Below are 21,972 nucleotides of genomic sequence, written 5' to 3' on the forward strand. Positions count from 1 at the left end.
TTGTGCCTATCTTGACAAAACATGCTTTGACTTCTATGGGAGCAGGACTTAACCTTTAGGCCCTGATTCAAGAAAAGTACTTAAGCAGATTCTTAAGTGAGGGAGGGGGGGATTTTCCATCTCTTGCTGTCTTCAGATCAAGAGTGGATGCTTTTCTGGAAGATGCTTTAGTCCAACAGAGGTTATTGGGCTCAATACAGGGGTCAATCAGGTGAAATTTAAGGGGGTCTGATAGATATGCAGCGTTCGGACTGGATGATCTAATGGTCCCTAAGTGTGGAAGTAGTGGAGGTATTTGCACAACTACCATTGCTCATAGTTGGAGAGAGCTGAAACTATAACCTCCACTCAGTTTCCCTTTCCTAATGGCAGTGGACACATTAGATGTTTCTTCTGATATATGTTCCTTTGCCCTTTTCTTTATGGATAAGGAAGAGGGCCCTGAAGGCCAATTAGCCCCTCATATCTCAGCCTGGCAAGGGGCAGCCTACTTACACAAATTGATTTGGGGCCAAGGTTTTGCAGTTTTGATGGTGCTTGATGAAGTCATGCAAGCACAACACACTTTTGAGACCTGCCCTACTGACCCCCTTCAACGATCTGCCACATCTATTACTGTGATTATGCATTTGACTTTGAGCACTGGCATAACGCCAGCCCCATTAGATGTGTCCCCGTAACCCCAGTTCTTAAAACAACCCATTCGATTCTGATGGACTTTCCAGCATTGATTGATGCCATTTACCCTTTCTTTTTAAAGTGGCTGGATGAGCTGTAGTCAAATGGTTCTCTTTGAGCATGTTTTCATCCTGTGGTTTGATCACATTTCAGCATATGAACAACACCACTTCTCCCTGTTCATGATAACAGGTAGGCCACCATCTCTTTATGACTGAATATTTTAGCCTCTTACGCTGCAATGGATCTTGCATTTGCTCCAAATCATTTGGCATCCATCTAGCTTCGACAGCCATTGCACTCAGCTGGGTTAGATGCTACGTATTGATCTCGGATGGTATGTTTCTTCTAACGTTGCAAAGGGTTCTTTGTTGGGCTAATTACAATTCAGCCTCTGCATGCTTCCTTTGAGCAAAATTATCTGACGATATGGATAAGAGATCAGTTCTTATGCAGATGACATGCAGATTTATGTGAAGTTCATTCCTAATTATTCCTTCTCTTCTTCTGTTTTATCAGTTTGTCTTGAGGACATGGAGGCGTAGATGTCAATTCTTTTTGTATCTCTTTAATACTCCTAAAACTTAAATATTAATTATTGGTTCCAGGCATCAAGTTAAATATGCTGCTTCTTTCTCAAACTCTGATGATCATGATACAGCTGTCATATCTCATAAGCCCCTATTCAGCAGTCCATCCTTATTCAGCACAGCACTTATGTACATGCTTAAATTAATCGAGAGTCAAATTCAGCCCTGGTTTAAGAGTTACAGCTCCATTGGCTATGGCCCTGGAAGTTTAGATTAGTTAGTCTTGCTTTAGTTGACCTTCTTTCTTCAACACGGAAGTTAATCTTCTGTTACTTAATAAATATGTGGATGTGCTCTTTTTCTTTCCTTTTCAGAGAGAGAGATCTTGATCCATGCTTTTGTGGCTATCTAAATTAAGGGTTGAAAGACTTCACTCATTGACATTCTAGCTCGTTCAATCAGCAGCCTGAAATCAGAGCAGAGTGCAACAGCTAGGATTCTAGCTAATTGTAATAAGTTCCAGCGCATGACCCGCAATCTTGGCCTACCTGCTTAAGGCCCAGATCCATAGAAGGACCTCCATGGTTAGGTGGCAGCTGAGAACGGGTTCTGAGGATCGCACTTTACTCCTGGGGGAAATCTGCACCGCTGCACATGCGCAGAATTTATGTCCCTCGCAGATTTCTTTGCTTCTCCACAGAAAAATGACTTTTTGACAGAGATGCAAAGGGAAGCCACAAGAGCGGTCATATGACCATCCCCAGCAGTATGTTTCGGGTGCCCAGGGCAGCCGGCAGAGAGGTCAATCACTGTGGGGAAGAGAGTGGGACTGGGGAGGACCCCGCTGCTGGCTCCTGCCCTGCACCAGGCTCAGCTGCTAGTCCCGGCTGGGCTGGGGAGGACAGGACTTCCTCTTCCCCTGCATGGCATCTGCATCTGCATATGAGACTCACCCCCAGATTTCTCCCCTGACTGTAGGAAGCTCTGCAAACTCTCCCCCCAACCACCACCTCCCATGTGCTTCCTGCACCCATCGCTCCTCAGCTGCAGGGAGAGGGATCATGGTACAGGGGCTGCTTCCCCATCTGCCCAACCCCCATGCATCCAGACCCCCTCATATCCAGACCTTCCTGCTGAGCCTCACCACCCCTGCACTCAGAACCCCCCAATAAGCCCCACTCCCCTGCACCTGGACCATCCCGATTAGCCCCACTCCCCCTGCACTTGGACCACCCCAATGAGTCACCTGCACCTGGATCCCCACCCTACTAAGCCCCAACCAGCTGCACCTGGATCCCCACCCCACTGATCCCCACTCCCCCAGCATCTGGACCCCCCTGCTGAGCCCCCCACACTCAGATCCCTCTGTCAAACTCTATCCTCCCCACGCCCTGCCCCCTTCCCCCCGATGAGCCCCAACCACCTTCACCTGGACCCCCCTGCAGAGTCCCATTACCATTGCACCCAGAACCCCCCAACAAGCCCCTGTGCATCCAGATCCCACACACATACACACGCCTGGATCCCCCACTGAGCTGTCTGCACCTAGATCGTCCCACACAGAGCCCTCTCAGGGTTTGTCTACACTACAAAATTAAGTCGACTTTATCTAATTTGACCTCGAGCCTCCGAATTAATGAAGTTGACTGTGTGTGGCCACAACATGCTCATTGTCTCGATGGAGTGCATTCTCACTAGCAGCACCTGCATTGAGGCACAAAGCAGTGCATCCTGGGTAGCTATTTCAAAGTGCAACTTGCTGCAGTATGTTTTGGGAAGTTTGTGCAAAACATTGTCACGGGGAGAATGGGAACATTGCATCGGCATCCCATGATGCACTTGCTCCCTCTCTCATATCAACGGCAAACAACCGGAGCATTGTGGGACACCACCTGGAGGCCAATTAAGTCGAATTACCCAACGCTGCGTCTGCACTACCTCAAAGTCGGTCCATGAAAATCGAACTAAGTGCTACGCCTCTCGCAGAGGTGGATTACGAAAGTCGACATCAGAGGCAACTTAGGTCAATGTAAAAGATCTGGTTGTGTAGACGCATACATTAACAGGTCAACTTAAGGCGGCTTCCTTCCACCTAACTTTTTAGTGTAGACAAGGCCTGAACCCATACCTGGATCCCCCCACACTAAGCCCTTCCACACTTGGATCCTGTCTTGCTGAGCCTGCCTGCCCACACCTGGAGCAGAGGGGCAGGGTCCTGGGGTGTTTTGGGGGCAGGCCTGGTCCTAGTGCTGTGTCAGGGTTGGGTGGCGCCTCACTGCTGAATCCATGTCCCAGGGGTGGGGGAGCTTCACAGGGATCTCCCACCTCTGTGCAGCCAGTGGCCTATGCTCCCCAATTTGCAGAATTTTAAAATATTGGGCACAGAATTTTTAATTTTTTGGTGCAGAATTTTTAATTGTTTGGTGCAGAATGCCCTCAGGAGTAAAGTGTCACTTGTACCTAACCCTTGAAGTTAGGCACCATTGCAATGCTTCACTCCCTTGGTGGATTTGGAGCCAGTTTCTAATTACATCTAATGAGTTAGCCACACATTATTCCCAGTTACTGACAGTACAAAGGCTTATGATCTTCAGTGCCGAAGAGTGTCACTTTGAAGAGTCCCATTTTCTGCAACTATATTGTGAAGAATGGATTTGCTTTCAGCACGGTGTTTGCAAACAATCTTCAGAGCAAGAGCTAGTGGCAGAAATTATTCAGCAAATAATGGTGAATGGTCTCCTTCATTTTGCATCTGTTGATTTTCTAACATTGTGTTTGATTGTCCCTATAATGTTCTTGTAAGTAGTATGCATTTGGGCCTTAACTCCTGCCACAACCCCCTGGTAAAGCACTCACGATATGCCATGATAGTCTTTTAATAAGTCACTTATCCAAAGGAGATATTGTTTCAGACTATTGTTGTGTCAGCTGTTGAACTGATTACTGAGTAGAAATCTACTGCCTGCCTATTCCAGGGCTTAACTCAGCACTGACAGCATCATTCAGTATGAAAGCCAGCAGTCATATTTTTATGAAGCATAGGCCACAGAGCCCGGGGGACCACCGAGGTCCAATATCCAAACCTGAGTGGCGCTGTGACCCCTGTGCACCATGTCACAATGCCACTCACTCGTATTTGGAGGGAGCGGGTATAGGAGCTCATTACCAGGGGTGGGGGTCAGACTCCTGATGGGGAGGGGCATGCCTGAGAGTGGAAGGTGGGGTGGGGGAAATCCATGCCCCCCTCACTTTAAATGGCTCTCTGCCAGAAGTGTCACCCTCCAAATGAGATGTCAAACTCTGTCCATAATATTAAGCATTCTCTTATAAAGTGAAGATGTCTCCTGGCCAACGTTCCTTGTCTAAAATGCCAGTATCCAATACGTGCCTCCTATGGAGACATTCATAAATGAATGAGATGCCATAAATATCATGAGCAGCTATTGGACTGCTTTCAGGAATATGATTCATTCCATCAGAGACCTCGGTTATTAATGTACCTTCTCACTCTGGGAAGGACCATATGAAAATTAGACTGTGCCCAAACAAATGTCTCCTCTTTTATGAAAACCTATGAGCTTTATATTTATGACCCTCTGGCTGGCCAAAGATCACAATAATTGTAACTTATGTGCATAAAATACATGTGATATATAATAAGAACTTACTGCAAAATATATAAAAAGGTACCACATATAAGTAAATTACATTTCAGGGCAAGTGGTAAATCATTCTTTTGCAACATTCATGAGCTGTATCTAATTTCTTCAGGATAGACAGTGTCACACTCTTTCTGTATGAATGAATTAGTCTCTGAGCAAATTAACTGGAGAAATAATATAATTAAATGTTATTTCTTCTCCATGACTAATGTGTTATTATAAGACATGGAAGATTGGGCAGATGGATGGAGACTCACACTGACTGCTGTATTAGTCATTTGCCATTTTCAATCTCTCCCCATCCCCAGATTCTGGAGGATAACTACGAAGGGACAGATCCTCAGCTTGTGTAAATCTTCATTGCTCCCTTCACTTCAGTCGAGCTAGTCTGCCTTACAGAAGCTTGATCCTCTAAGCCACTATGTTTACCTTAAAAATTACCTTGAGACATAAAATAGGTTTTATTACATTTAATGTTGGTGATGATACTATTATTAAAGGAAACGGCAAAATTTAGATAGATTCACTTTACTAATCCCCATCCGGTTTTGATGTCCCAAAGAGGGACTGAGAGATGAAAGGTTTGGAACAATCCTACAAAACCTTATTCCCATGTGTAAATCTTGCTCACACCAGTAGTCTCATCAAGTCAATGTGACTCACTTGCACAGGAAAGTGTTTGCAGGATCAACCCCCAAAAGCATATTTCATATAAACCATATTGGGTCATAATCTTTGCTCATCTTTACTCCTTGAATAGTTAAATTGAAATCAATAGCATCAGTCACAGAGTAAGGTGCTACTCATTGTGATTAAGAATAAAAGAACCTGGGCCATTGTGAAATAGAGCTGATGGAAAAAAATTGATGGAGGTTTTCAATTGAAAAATGCTATTTTGTTGAGATTGAAATGGTTTGCAGGAACATGTCAATTTCAACAAAGTTTCCACCATATTTTTTAAAACAACTTGCATCAAAATAAGGTATTTCATTTTGACTTTCTCATTTCATTTTAATGTTTAATGTTTTAAAATCTTTAATTAATTTTAATATTGATGTGTGTGTATGTATATATATATACACACACATATATATATATATATACACTCATACATTAATATGTTAATATTATATATAGATATATAGATTATATTATGTTTTGACATTGTGTAAATCTTTCCAGAATAAAATATTTTGATATTATCATCTGTAGTAAGTTTTGAAATTTCCATTTTGGGTCCTGATTTGGGATCAGAGGGAATGTCATAATGTTGGCATATCCCAAGGGGTTGAAGTTCCATTTTCTGAGCAGCTCTTTTATGAACACAACTGGGCAAATACTACAGAACATTTTTTGTAAACACTTGTTCAATGTTTTCAATAAATCCACTTTGTCAGTGTTTGCACTCCTCATGTATTTGCTTTCTTTGAATGTCCTAGTAAATGATTGCATTGGCAGGAGTATTCCTGGAAACAGCCAATTTTAGGAGAATATTCATGGAAAGCAAATTCTGAAGTCATAAATGTGAGTTTCCCCCTGGACACCTGATGTTCAGACTTACACTCATCCAATCAGGGGACAGAAACACCCCATGTGATCTACAGTTTGTATGCAACAACCCAGCTGAACTGTCAATACTGAATACTTTCAACACACTGTTTGCAAACCATCCACAGAGCAAGAGCTATTCACTGAAATTGTTCAGCAAATAATGGTAAAGTTTCCCCTTAATTTAGCATTTGCTGGTTTTCTTTGCACGGATATGGCCAATGGCTGTCCCTGTGAGTCAGCAAGCCTTGTAAGGACATGTGACTTGTTCATGTGACTCTGGACTCCATCTTGTGGCAGTGATTTTCCACAAACTGTGTTGTGAGCTTTGTTTGGGACAGTCAAATTCCAAGGCATGGTAGAGGGTATCAAAGACCCTTGAAATATCTCCATGTTGCCTCTTTCCTGCTCTGATTCTCTGTACAATGGATTTACAACTAAAAGGAGCATATTGACTATAAACCCAGGATCTTCCAATCTTTTTGAAGGTACCAGAGACTTTACAAATGTCACTGCTACAAACCTGATATAAGAACATGACAATCATTGTAAGTATATAATCTATTAACCATTTTAACTCTCTTCTTCTTTTCTTTATTAATACATTTTAGATTTTTTAGTTACTGAAGGGTTGGCAGTAGCATGATTATTGGGTAAAATCTGAGTTATACATTGACCTGGGCTATGTGGCTGACCTCTTGAGATAAGAAGAATCCTTTGTTTGATTAAATTGGTTTTCAGGAATAGTTTAACATGAAGTCTGGTGTCTGGGTGGTGAAATAAGGGCTGGAATGCCTAAGGAGACTGCATTTTTGACTTGTTGTTAACCAGTGTGGTGAGACAGGTGCTAACTTTTGTTATTGGCTGGGAATCTCTAATGATAGAATAACCACCAGTTTAGGATGAGTCTGCCCTATTTCTCAGCAGTTTGTCCTGAATCTGGTATTCTCCGCTGTCACCCAATGAGGCACGGGGACACTAGGGTTTTCAGAACCCAAAGCAGTGGTAACTTAACTGTTTTCCAGGCAGTGTCAGGAATAAATCAATGGGGACAGCTCCTCCATCTGATTGATACAAACCATAGTACTTTTACCTAACACTACTCTTTTATGAGGTCCCAAGCACACGTATGTTTGTTCTAGTGATACGTTCAGAGCACCCCAAGACATAATTACCAAGGTCTGAGATAGTTTTGAGTGAGTAACAGCAGGTCGCTGATGGCCAGTCGCCTTCCCACTGGGGAGTAGGGGTCAGAGAAGAGACTCCCAGGATTGCTTCCAGGAACTGCTCTGAGGTATTTACTATTACCTAATCTTTTGTAGCTAACTTAAACAAAGCACATAACTCCTAGTGGGTCACCAATTCTCCTAGTTTGAGCAAAGTACTCATTATCTCTTATCAAAGCATCTCTATTCATAACAACAATAAAACCTATATGTGAGGGGCACTTAAAACCAAGGCTGCCTGTCCAAACATTCCTTCCATTCTCATGGCACATTAACTCTGTCCCATCCTCCCATTCTGATTAGCAAAATTGCAAACCATGCAGCTGTTTGCCTCTCAAAGCCCTAACGATTATTCCTAGCTTTGTGGTATTTGGTTTTCAGCTAACAGTGGCTAGACACACAAAATGGCTGACTGAAGTTTGGTCAAATTCTTGGGTTACAGTACCTCATCCCTAAAAGAATGTAAATGCAATACCCCCCGACATGTTTGCCACAACTCCACATTTCCTAGTATTTGCATTTGAATACTTAACTAAACTCTTGCATTCAGAAAGGATAAAATGACCACAGGGTAGTATGATGTCACTGCAATCTTCATAAAAACCACAGTCTAGTCAATTTATAGTGTATTCAATACTATGGTATCGAGCACATACATTTTGCATAATTTATTCATTATGATTTACCCACCCAGCTCTAATTCTGGGCAAACTCTTCCATAGTTACCCTTCATGTGCCCGTGGGAGTAGTGGCTGCTTCAGAGCAATGAAAGGCACCATGGGTCCCTTTTAAAATGTTTCTGTAGATCTTGTTACCATTAGCTAATTGTCACAAAGGCATGCTGGTCCTTTAAGGGAGACAAGGGTCAAGCATGAACCCTGTCCTAGTTCTGTATGGAACAAGGGAATTCTGTGAGTTGTAGTTCTGTGAGGGACCCTGGGAATTGTAGGCTGCAGCAAAGCATTCTGGGAAGGAATGCCTGAAGACATGAAGATAGGGGAAAGCCCAGGAAATGATGATTTAGGAGGAAGCCTGTGAAAGACCTGATAGGTGGAGGGTCGGCAATTCAATGGAGTAATAGACTGTGATCTTCCATTGAAGGGTGATTCACATCTGGAATCGGAGAAGAGGCATGACCTGGAGCAGGCACCTTCTTTTATTTAGGGTGTCAACGGCAGAAGATTCTGGAGTGGGGAGGAAGATCCCCTACATTCAGGTGGGAAAACCAAGGGGGGACCCTGGGTAAAGGATTGTGTTGTTTCTTGTCATTCTGGAAGGGGAGGACTTTACGGTTCCACTAGAGAGTTAAAGTACATCCATTCACCCAACCAGGGAAACTAAGGCAGAAACTCTCCTACCACCCTGGGCAGCCTGAAGGATAATGAGACAGGGGTGCACCTGATGATGGACCAGGTAAGCCAACCACCTACACTAAGACATTAATGGCACTAGTGGTATTCTCCATTCTAAACCAGATGGTTATGATGACTGGGGGTTGTGTGTATTGCCTCCCTGGTCCTGTTTGTTTCCTGGTTCCTGAACTCAGTGTTCCCATTGCTGTGTGTGTGTGTGTGTGTGTGTGTGTGTGTGTGTGTGCTGCTGCTGCTACATACCTGCCATTTGGACTGTTATGTTTTGTTCAAACACTTGCTGACTTAACTGGTTCACGGTTATTACATGTTGTGATTGACCAATCCCTGTGTGTCTTACTTCGATTTCCTTGTGTTTTTCTAATTGCTTTTGTAGGCGCGTCAGAGCGTAACACTGGTGTAAACTGTTGTAGTTCCATTTACTTCAATGGCACTTTGCCAGTTCACACAAGCTGAGGATCTGGCCCTGTAAGACCAGGGACTGCCTAATCACACTCATAATCTTTGCCTATAGGAAAAAAGGTGCTTGCTACATTACAATGAATGTATATAAGCAAAACTGTGAGGGCTTAATTGTGTCTTGCTCTGAGAATGTTGGAATTGTTAATGAGCAAAATTCAAAAGGTCTGAAGACTGATTTTGTTTTGGAGAAGCATCCAAAAAGTCATATGTACATTTAGACCTTAAATCTGCAATGTTGGGCTGGAAATCTCATGAAAAGAGACTTTCTCGTGAGATTTCCAGCACTTCCTGGTTTGAGTCACATGGGATGTCATGAGAATAGCCTCTATTTATTATTATTTGTATGATTCTAGGACCTAGTAGCTCCATCCAATGTCAGGATCGCATTGTGATGGGCACTATACAAACACATAGCAAGAGTCCTAGTATTGACAAAAACATTGAGTCAGGCCCCCAAAATCATAGAATATCAGGGTTTGAAGGGACCTCAGGAGGTCATCTAGTCCAACCCCTTAGTCAAAGCAGGACCAACACCAACTAAATCATCCCAGCCAGGGCTTTGTCAAGCTGGGCCTTAAAAACCTCCAAGGAAGGAGATTCCACCACCTCCCTAGGTAACCCATTCCAGTGCTTCACCACCCTCCTAGTGAAATAGTGTTTCCTAATATCCAACCTAAACCTCCCCCACTGCAACTTGAGACCATTACTCCTTGTTCTGTCATCTGGTACCACTGAGAACAGTCTAGATCCATCCTCTTTGGAACCCCCTTTCTGGTAGTTGAAAGCAGCTGTCAAATCCCCCCTCATTCTTCTCTTCTGCAGACTAAACAATCCCAGTTCCTTCAGCCTTTCCTCATAACTCATGTGTTCCAGCCCCCTAATCATTTTTTTTGTCCTCCGCTGGACTCTTTCCAATTTTTCAACATCCTTCTTGTAGTGTGGGGCCCAAAACTGGACACAGTATTCCAGATGAGGCCTCACCAATGTCGAATAAAGGGGAATGATCACGTCCCTCGATCTGCTGGCAATGCCCCTACTTATACAGCCCAAAATGCGGTTAGCCTTCTTAGCAACAAGGGCACACTGTCGACTCATATCCAGCTTCTCGTCCACTGTAACCCCTAGGTCTTTTTCTGCAGCACTCCTGCCTAGCCATCCGGTCCCTAGTCTGTAGCAGTGCATGGGATTCTTCCGTCCTAAGTGCAGGACTCTGCACTTGTCCTTGTTGAACTTCATCAGGTTTCTTTTGGCCCAATCCTCTAATTTGTCTAGGTCCCTCTGTATCTTATCCCTACTGTGACGGGTTGGATCTCAGAAACCCTCTTGGGAGCTGCCACCCGATGTGCCCAGACTATTTCTACCCCTGCTTTCCCTGCCAGCTCAGGACTCCAGCACCCTGTCTTGCTGAGCCAGACACTCCCGTCTGTTTCAACACAGACCCAGGGTCTGAATTACTTGCCCCAAAGCTGCAGGTTTACCTGAAAGCAGCTCACAGAAGTGTTCCTGTCTTTAACACTTAGATGCCCAACTCCCAATAGGGTCTAAACCCAAATAAATCCGTTTTACCCTGTATAAAGCTTACACAGGGTAAACTCATAAATTGTTCGCCCTCTATAACACTGATAGAGAGATATGGACAGTTGTTTGCTCCCCCAGGTATTAATACATACTCTGAGTTAATTAATAAGTAAAAAGTGATTTTATTAAATACAGACAGTAGGATTTAAGTGGTTCCAAGTAGTAACAGACAGAACAAAGTAAGTCACCAAGCAAAATAAAATAAAATGCGCAAATCTATGTCTAATCAAACTGAATACAGATAATCTCACCCTCAGAGATGCTTCAGTAAGTTTTTTTCCTCAGACTGGACACCTTCCAGGCCTGGGCACAATTCTTTCCCCTGGTACAACTCTTGTTCCTGCTCGGGTGGTAGCTAGGGGGTTCTTCATGGTGGCCCCTCCTCTGTTCTGTTCCACCCATTTATATATCTTTTGCATAAGGTGGGAATCCTTTGTCCCTCTAGGTTTCCACCCACCCCCCCACCAGAAAATCACCAGGTTAAAGATGGAGTCCAGTTCATGTGACATGATCACATGTCACTGTAAGACCCCAAGCCTTCGTTCCTCCCAGCCTGACTTACAGGAAGGCCTGCCTGCAAACAGAGCCATCCAGTCAATTGTCCTGGTTGATGGGAGCCATTAAGATTCCAAACCACCATTAATGGCCCACACTTTGTATAAATACAATAGGCCCTCAGAGTTATATTTCATATTTCTAGTTTCAGATACAAGAGTGATACCTTTATACAAATAGGATGACAACACTCAGTAGACTATAAGCGTTGTAATAATACCTTACAAGAGACCTTTTGCATGAAGCATATTCCAGTTACATTATATTACCTCATTATCAAATTTTTATAAAATCATATAGAGTGCAACGTCACACCTACCCTCCAGTGTATCTACCACTCCTCCCAGTTTAGTGTCATCTGCAAACTTGCTGAGGGAGCAGTCCACGCCATCCTCCAGATCATTAATGAAGATATTGAACAAAACCAGCCCCAGGACTGACCCTTGGGGCACTCCGCTTGATACCAGCTGCCAGCTAGACATGGAGCCATTGATCACTACCCGATCAGCCAGCTTTCTATCCACCTTATAGTCCATTCATCCAGCACATACTTCTTTAACTTGCTGGCAAGAATACTGTGGGAGACCATATCATAAGACTGGCTTAAAATTATGAGGGTTTTTTAACTAATAAATGCTGGGTTCTCTTTATTTGCCTTCTGATTTGCGTTCCTTTAGGGTGCACTAGCTTTCCATTTTTAAGTTTCTCCCCACAAGCCCTTCTCTTTCTCTGAAAGCTGAGATTTGCAACGCTGCACTCCCAGCCCTAAGTAATTTACAATCCTTTAAATATGGCATCGTATTTTTGACACTCGTGTTTCCCCTTCTTGCTAGAACCTGGAAGAGCACAAAGATAAAGAATATCTATATTTAAAAGTTAACTCAATTTTTGACTATAAAAAAAAGCTTGGTATGAATTCACTTCAAGTTCTGGGTAAAATGTTTGTTTGCTTGTTAGTTTTAATGCAAACTGGCTCCTCCGGCCTTAGATACAAGTTTAATATTAAACTTAAAAGTCAGCTATTTGCCACCTACAGTGTCCTTGAAAGACTAAATCTCTGAGCAGAGAGAGAGAGAAACACAGACCCCAGGAACCTCATGTTCTATTTGGAGAAATGCTTCAGGGAGCAGGGTTGGACACAGAAAAACGATACTGTCTGATCCCTGGGCAACAATCAGAGAGCCTGGCAAAAAAATGTTAGACAGAGAAGGTGGGGGGGAAATCAATTTCTTACAGAAATGTGCTGAATGGCTTGGTAGAGCTGCCAGTTAGCTCTGTATCAGAGGGTGCCTCTGTGACGGGTTATACAGGAATTTTTTCACAATCCACTAATCACTAACAAGACAATGAGATGAGGATTCAGTTGCTTGAATGCTACAAATGCCATTTAAAAAGAAGAAATGTGTTTCTTTTTTAGAAAAGCACATTTTCATATTTCTCAGGCTAACACTAATAGGAAGTGGCATGAGTCCAGTAATAGGATGCTTCGTGTCATGACTTAATTAAAATAACCCAGCTAATTGGGGAAGTGTATGTCAAATGGAATAACATCAAAGATCCTGGCTCATCGAAGAAACACTTGCAAATGTTGCCTATCTAAAAGACAGCTTATAATTCATGTAAGTCCCTGTGATTGTTTTGATCTCAACTGGCAGAGACGGAGCTCCGATGCTCAGGCAAACAGACATACTAATTGCCAACAGTTTATATTGTGCAAGGCTTCGATGTCAGCTATTAAAACTTTTTATGGTGGTTTTCTCCTCCATTTGGTTTCCCATAAACCCCACCCTATTCTACTCACCGTGATAATAAGGGTCAATTTCTGGCCACGCAGAAGAATGAAAGGGTCAGTGAAATGTTCGTCTATCATCTTCCCACCTCAGCAGGTCACTTTGGTAATGAGCTTGGGCACTGCCAGCTCAAATTCAGGACAAGAGATGTGCAGTTATTCTCTGATGCAAGGCTCGTGCTGGAGCATGGGAATCTCCGATAAAACGAGCTGTTTCTGAAGCAGAAGCCAGGAGATGAAATTCAGATGAATGCTGACTGAGATCGCCTCCTCGGTCACTTTTAAATGAGACTTTAACTTCTTGCTCCAGCGTTTTTCCCCCCTGATGTTCCCTGAGCTGAGACTCTTGTGGTCACCTGCTAATGTTAAAAAGAGAAACTTTGCTTCTGCGAGATTGCAGAGTATCTGTATCTATCTGAGCCTATTGGAGAGCAGCCACGCAGTCATGGGAGGTGAACTTCCAACTCTCTATGAGCGGGATTGTCACAGCCCTTGCTCCCTTCACACAGGGTAGCAAGAGGGTGTAAGATCCCTTCAGTCCCCTGGAGTCTGACAGGGAGAGAAGGGACCACGTAGCTGATACAGCCCAATACAAGCAAGAAGGCAGGAGGGAGAAGAGTCCCAGACTGGGCAGTAGTGATCCATGGAGCACCAGAGAGCTGAAGTCCTTATAACCCACCTTATGGAAAAATTGGTGACCAAGCAGTGGGGAAAAGCAAGAGACTGAGAAGATGGTGGGTCCCTGAGAGGATCTGTCACTCACCTATTCGAAGCGAGGCACATGCTTAAATGCCCAGGTGTGCAAGGGCTACTGTGGTGAAAGATGTTACAGATCTGGCCACGTTCCCACTGCTGGACACCGCCACTGAGCTAGTGTGCTCAAAATTGTACTGTGGCCGGGATAGCACGGGCAGTGGTCAGCGGCCGCACAGGCTCACCAATCCGTGTATAGATGTGGCCTGTGACGTACCCCTGTCAGCAAATGGCCGATTCAATACAGGCTGAGGGGTAGTTATACAGGGAGTCCATAGCTCTGCCGTGAGCGATTCCCGAAACCATCGCAGAAATCAAGGGGGAAATCCTGGCCCCACTGATGTCTTTGGAAGTCCTGCCATTGACGTCAGCGGAGGCGGGAGCTTGTGCCGAAAACGTAGCCCTGTATCTTTCAGATGTTGACAAGACACATGCAAAGAGGGAGTTTTGGACACTTTACTTCTCCGGTGATTTCAATCACATAAAACTGATGAGGCGCAGGATTTATTAATAAGTTATTTAGATGATACACTTTTGACTACAGCTTTGTAATCAAACTGCAGCTACCATTCAGCCGTGTAATAACCAGGCCCGGCACATCTGCCTTAACGTGCATATTTATCAAGAATGGAGGGCTAACGCTTATTTACCTTTATTAGTTACATTCCCTGTGATTAACTGAGCCACTGTGAATAGGTTTCAGTGCTTGGACTAACTGCAATTATACTTACATTAAGGCTCTCCAATCTTTCAGTGTTCTCTTGAAGGCAGGTGTGGATTTGTCAAGATCATTAAAGCACAGCTAAAAGTAATCTTAAAACTCGGCTACAAACTGATCGTTCAAGGGAATTCACTGTGGGGGAAAGGGCCACCGGCTCTCCTGCTTATCTGCTAGTTCAACCCCCAGCCGGCTAATGAGCACAGCTGAGCTCCTGATTGGCTAAACTGCCTAATTGGACAAGGGATCAACAGACCTGCTCTTAACCACCGCATCAGCAGGGTACTCAAGGCTTTTGCCTGTGGTTCTGTTAGCTTCTGCTCCTGAATTGGACTCAGCCCTGGTCCTGTCCTCCTGACCTTCCGCTCTGATTCCTGTCTCTGATTCAGGCTTGTCTCTTGGTTCTGGTTGTGACGGGTTGGATCACAGAAACCCCCTTGGGAGCTGCCACCGGATGTGCAAAGACTACCCCTGCTTCTGTTTTCCCTGCCAGCTCAGGACTCCAGCATCCTGTCTTGCTGAGCCGGACACTCCCGTCTGGCTCCAGACACAGACCCAGGGTCTGAATCACTTGTCCCAAAGCTGNTATTGACTTATTATCAAGTTTTTATAAAACCATATAGACTGCACAACATCACACTGGTATCGGGCTGCTGACTCTGATTCTGTCCCTCCTTCCACTTCCCTGCTCCAGAAGCCTGTTGTGACCACTAGGGAAGACCACCCATGTCCTGACCCCCTAACATTCACATTTAAATAGGCACCTCTGGGGGTTTTTTGTGTTAAAGTAGTGTCTGGAGGCACCAACTGAGAGTCTGTTGTGGTTGGTGCGGCACTCCTGCTCGGAAGAGCTTACAGTCTAAATAAACAAGACCAGCAAAGAATGGCAGACGATTGGAAACTGAGGCACAGAAATCAAGTGCTTTGTCCACAGGGAGTCCGTGGCTGAATTGGGAAATGGACCCAGGTTTTCTGAGTAGAGCTGGGTGAAACTTTTTGACTAACGCTATTTTTTGGCAAAAAGTGCAGCTTTGAGTCGACCAAAATGTTTTACGAATTGGTGTCTATTTTTGACCACTTGTTTTGGTTGGGGAGGAGAAAGATTTTTTTTGTTTTGTTTTTAAACAAGAATGTTTCATTTGGACACTTTTGAAATGAAATGTTTCAACTCTGTTTTGAAATTACCTTTAATTTTATTTTTAAAGAATAGGTGAAAAAGGAAAAGCCCCAAACCAAATGGAAACATTTCATTTTGGGCAAGACATGCTGTTTGACCCCGGATGAATTTGTTTTCATTTTTTTACAATTGCCAGTAAACCAAAAAATCCAATATTTGCAAACCATTTGCAAATTGTGTGTGTGTGTGTGTCCCCTTAGCACGGTTGTATAAACCAGGCCCAAAATCTGACTTATTTTCTCCTTTCCCCAGTCTGGTTAAACATTTCATTTAATTCTTTATGAATTTTCTTCTCCAAACAAACACTTCCACTTTCCCAGCAGCCCTCTAGCAATAAATCTGTGTGTGCAATGAAGGCAAAAGGAGGGGGAAACTGAAAAAGAAACAGATTTAAGAATGTACACAAATGAACTACATTTTTTTCTTTTTGTTTGAAACAGCCATTGGACCTAACTCTCTGCCACTGTGCAGCCCACACCGGTTGCTTACCCTGGTGCAAAGCAGAGCCAGTGGAAAGGTGTTTTTCAAAACAGTGTTTTGACCCAGGGCCTTATTGTGGTCCTGGTGCAATGGATTAAAATGTCTGAGCCTCAAGAATTTTCTGCTTGAGGCAGCCATTGCTGTGCTTAGACTTATTTCGGCTGTGACTTGCTAGATGGTGAAACAAATGATCACAGCTCAGGACCACTGCACCGGTATTTCCCCAGCAGCGTTCCTGCAAGGGAATGCACTCTCTGGCTTCTGGCTTCCCAGGCATCGCCTCTCTTGGGTCTGACAGACGGGATGATAATTTAGAAAACCAGGACAGTCCAGGTTCAATCCGGATGAATGGTCTCCCTCGCAGAGACCCGTGTCTCTCTCCCTCCTGGCTGGGGTATTCCCAGGCTGAGCAGTTCCTTGCCTACGCTGTGTTATTCCCAGCAAAAGACAGCCTGCCTGATGGGGCCTGCTTCTCTTCTCCTCAGGGATGGACACCGTGTAATTGCCATAGGCATAAATTACCACCCAGCTCTTTCTCAGCAAGGACGTTTTATTTGTCAGGCAGAAGCATCACAGAAAAAAACACATTCAACCGTAAAAGAACCTACACGCAGGCCTCAGCAGTGGTCACCCCAACTACAATCTGAACTCTGGCAGCAGCAGTCCTTCCAAATTCCCCTGTCCACTACCACACCCCAGACTTTTCCAGTCGTTTCAAGTTCATCACCCCCTCTGCTCCAAGCAAAATCCCTCGTGGGTAAGACAGTCACTCATTTATCCAGTCTGGCTCTTTGAAGAGCCCGCGAATGGGTAGCCAGTGTGGTTATATTTGGACCCAGCAGAGAAGGAGATAGACGCAGGGGAAGCTGATTTAAAAACAGGACGTCACACAGCCGGTCCTGCTCAAAGTGAAGCTTCAAAACGATGATGGGTTGGAGGGGGATCACTTGCATTCTCCTCACCCCCAAATATTGCCAAGGTAATCCACTTCACATGCGCTGCCCCCCAAAGTCCTCTGCAATTCCTAATACCTCCCACGGATTGCATTCATCCTGCCTTGCTCCTGAATGAATTCTATGCAACCCCCAGTATTACACACCCATTTGCATTTTCAATACAATGAACTGCACTTAATTCAATAAGGTTTATTTTAATTCCATGAGGTCTGTCTGGGATATTGCCTTGTCTGTCACTCACACGCTGTGCGTAAGGAAACAGTTATTATTTATATTGCATTGGAAGGACAGCCAGCATTTTGCAATTGCAGAGTATGCGAACCAACAACTAAGAGCCCTGCTCTGATGAGCCGGCAGTCTCTGGCCTCACTAAAGTCCATGGAATCTCTCGCATTGTGCATACGTGGGAGACCAATGCCAATCACAGCTGCCCAATGCTGTCTCACTGTGCTCCCATGTCTGTATCCATCTGTTGTCTCTTGGCTTATCTTTAGATTGGATTTTCTTTGGGGGCAAGGACTGTCTTTTTGTTCTGTTTGTACAGCACCTAGCGCACTGGGTCCTGGTCCATTCCTAGACACCGGGTAATACAAATAATAAAAGAGTGTCTTCGGGCGTGGGATCTAAAAGGTGTAAGGGAGAAACAGGAATAGCAGCAGTACAGTGACGCAGGGTTGAGCTTTGCAGCCAGTTGTATGTAGTAAGTCTGGCTCAGTTACATGTCGTCGCTCATGACTTTGTGTGATAAATTTGCAGGCATGGGTGAAATTTCCCTGAAACTGGTTCTGTTTGCTGCCCCCATTACTGTTTTTCTGTTGGCGCTTAATGATGGAGTTTAGTTTGTTTCAGTTGGGAACCGGGCTGGCTTTTGCCTGGGCTGAAGCCTACCCTGATTCAATCTAAAATCCTGGATTTGGGGATGTGCCAGCGCCGTGGGAAGACTTCTTAGCATTGGTTAACATTTGACCATTCCATTAACAAGGGCTCAGCTGTGGCTTTTATCCACATCCTTGAGTAGGGGGCGCTGGAGAGCCAGATTGCCCCTGGGGGCACTGGAGAGCCAGACTGCCGCCATCCTGGATCTCCCAGACATGCCAGGGGGAGGATGCCTGCTGCACCATCCTGCCTACCCTCGGCCCCTTCTCAGGCTTTTATGGGTACATGCCCCCAGTCCTGGGGCCTTTGCAGGGACTGTAGTTAGGACTCACCCATGCATCAGGTGTACAAGGTGCGAGGCTGCTTACATTCTCCACTTCTTGTGCAGGAGCCCGTCACAGTCTGGCCCAGGATGCTGAGACGTTAACCATTTGCAGGCTGCAGAGCACACGCGCACCTATCCTCTTAAGTAGCCATTTGGCTGGCGGTCTGGAAATGGCCAGTGTTAACAACATGCCGTGTTGGATTCAGCAGAGCCATGCAGCATCTCTTCTCGTAGCTGCTCATGACTTATTGTCTGCAGGTAATAGGGGTGGAAAGGTGGACTCGCTGCATTTCCTTTATTTTTTTTATGTGACAAAAACATTTGGTACAACTGACCCCACTCAATTTTGCTGTCAAAACTACAGGCACCATATTTCTCTTCCAACGCCTTTAAAAGCCTCAATGCATGCCCATAAGTCCAAGCAGAGCACAGACTTTCCCTTGTTTTGTTGCATGCTAGATGAGGAATCCCCAGGGGTTTCATTTTCATATGCTTATTGTTTTCCTTTTATGTCGTTGAAATCAGCACTAATCTGATGGCACATTCATGCTGCTGATAACGTTTCTTTGTTTCAGTGCTATCGATATGGATTTAATCAATGACAAATTTACGGTGAGATTCTTTCCATACCGAGGCCGGTTAAATTAATATGAACTTCCTCCTGAATGCCTGAGACTGAGATCGTAGTGTTTGGCAACAGAAGTAAAATGGCACTATTGAAATGATCATTAGTAATATTATGCTGGGATAAGGAGGCACTGTAGGATAGAAGCAGATCCCCACGATAAGGTAGCCCAGGTCTTTCCCCAGAGCTCAAACACTAAGGCTAGGTCTACGCTGGGGAGGGGGGAGGGTCGACCTAAGATACACAACTTCAGCTACGCAAATAGTGTAGCTGAAGTCGGCGTATCTTAGGTCGATTTACCTGGCCATGAGGATGGCAGTGAGTTCACTGCTGCTTCTCCCCTGTCGACTCTGCTTCCACCTCTCACCACCGTGGAGTTCCGGAGTCAACGGCAGAGCGATCGGGGATTGATTTTATCGCATCTACACTAGACGCGATAAATCGATCCCCGATAGATCGATCACTACCCGCCGATCCGGGTACCCTAACACTGTTTGCAATGGCTTTGAGCTGGAAGTGCATTCTGGGTACTAGAAGCCATCAATGAGCATCTCACTCTGCTTCTGACTTTCCAGGTGTAGTTCTAGGCACTGCGGCAGTGTGCAAAATCTCTTTCTAGTTATGGGAAAAACATGTGTGCCGTTGTCCTGCCTGTCGGGGCTCAACTCCACTGGAGTGTCGTCTGGTGTGGATGAAACAACCTACATCTTAATCCCACTTGGACCAGTGGCCACGAACCTCGGGCCAAGCCAAACCCTGCTTGGCACAGGATGCGCTGTGGGCCCAAAGGATCGAGCTGGTAGTTTCACATCCAGTGCAGGCGCTGTTGCAGCCTGGCGCACACAGGAGCCGATGAAGACCAGCTCTGAGACGTGAGGGGGAGCGCAGTCTTTGTTGTTTAGGTGGAAGATGGGGACTTAGAAGGCCTGTGTTCATGTCCCAAGTCTACCGCGCACTCTGTGCGTGACTTTGGACTTCATCTCTCTGGGCCTCAGTTCTCCATCTGTAAAACAGAGAGGAGACGCCGTGTCTGCTTTAGAGTGTAAGCATTTTAGGGTTGTTTGTACAGCACAGTGGAGCCCACATTTTAATTGGACCTCCAGGCCCATCTTCAGTAATGACTAACACCACAACCTGATCACTCAGCTTCAGGGTGGGGACGGCTTTGCCTTTGCAGGACTGCTCCATTCTCCTCCACAAACGGATTATCCTGAACTGCAATTATAAATGGGTATCGCTCTTCAATGCCGAAAGCATTAATAGCTTAAAAAGAGAAGAATCTGTATGTCACCAAGGCCTCGATTGCTTGACTATCTTAATTACATCTCCCAGAGACAGGATCCTTTGTATCACTTACACCATTTTAGTTAGTTTGTAAAGCATCTTAGAAAATGTCTGTCGGCAAAAGGCCATATCTCCTCCTCTTCTGCTTGCTAATTGCAGTCGTTTTACCTGAGGAACGTCGTTAAGCGTCTCTCTCAAATGTTTATCCTCGCAAGTGGCAATCAGAAATGCTATTGGTTTGGTCACCACACAGTAAACTGTATTAATTGTTGAGAGATTTGCAATGTTGCTGTTTTAGCAAGATTATCTATAAAATTACACACGCACAAGTAAGGTGGCCGAGTCAAGCACTCCAAAGTTAGGAAATGGAAGAATTAAGGTGGTCCTTGCAACTTTAATTCAACCCCCAAGGGTGTATGCATTGTGATACCATCTTTAATTAGATGATGACCTACACTCTTTCCCACAGGACCCCTGCTGCATTCAGTGCCTAAGATGGCTGGTGTTCACTGAATAAGCAGCTAGCTATTCAATAGTTTGTTCAGTCAGTACTGGGTTTACATTAGCACCTCCTGCTCGCTCCTCTCCACCCCCATCCCCTTTGCGAGCGGTGGGCCGGGCCTCAAGGAAGAGGCTGATCGGGGATTGGGCCTGGGGTGGCGTGCAGCTGGGGCCTCGGGTGGGGGAAGAGGCCAATTGGGGGCAGATCCACGGTTCGGGCACTGGGGCCCACAAAAGATTAATCCGGCCCTGTGTTCAGTTTGTGGCTTCTGCCATATTTACTGCCTATTATTCAAACCCTGCTCTGAAGACAGAATTGTTACTTTGCTTGTGGATTTTTCCCGGGTGCGCGTCACTGTAGTATCTGAGCATTTCATAAATATTAATGAAATTATTCTCACCACACCTCTGTGCGATGAGGGAGGCTCTTACAAATGGCAGCTGAGCACAGAGAGATTAAGGTTGAAAATAACTGCTAATTTTGGGTGCCCAATTAGGAACCGCGAGTACTTAGCATTATAAAGCACTTTATATGTTCAAATCATCACTCCTATTGTTTGTAGCTGTGAATATTGTAATAACCGGGCCTACAAATTTACCCCAATTGTGAGCGCAACTGATGAAGTGAGCAAGTGAGTGAAGGTTCATCACATGTCACAAACTATAAGAACATCCGTTGATGGGAAAAGGTACCAAAAATTCACTGAATTACTACAAACCAAAAGGTCTCCTGATATAACTCAAGGACTGTGTTAAAATCACGCCAGGTAAACAAGAAAAGTGTAGGGCTGTAAATCAGTGAACCAAAATTGGTGTGTTGGAAATTAGGTCTAATTAGTGGGCAAAACAATGGGCTATTCTGCCCATTGGGGGGGCTTA

General features: G+C 44.8%; 1 long non-coding RNA gene across 3 annotated transcripts in view; it reads left to right on the top strand.

Annotated features, from left to right (window-relative positions):
• Positions 1–6,539: 6,539 nt before the first annotated feature.
• The window catches only part of LOC117877315, a 34,512-nt gene continuing 19,079 nt past the window's right edge, over positions 6,540–21,972 (top strand). The window contains exons 1-4 of one of the 3 annotated variants that reach the window (XR_004645683.1): positions 6,540–6,966; positions 8,746–8,860; positions 18,747–18,941; positions 19,884–21,180. This is a non-coding gene — a long non-coding RNA (uncharacterized LOC117877315). Of the gene's footprint in view, positions 6,967–8,745; positions 8,861–18,746; positions 18,942–19,883; positions 21,181–21,972 lie in introns of those variants that run through there. The other 2 variants (XR_004645681.1, XR_004645682.1) reach the window with 2 other exon arrangements.

This window comes from Trachemys scripta, chromosome 4 (genome assembly GCF_013100865.1).
Source record: "Trachemys scripta elegans isolate TJP31775 chromosome 4, CAS_Tse_1.0, whole genome shotgun sequence".
Lineage (NCBI taxonomy): Eukaryota > Metazoa > Chordata > Testudines > Emydidae > Trachemys > Trachemys scripta.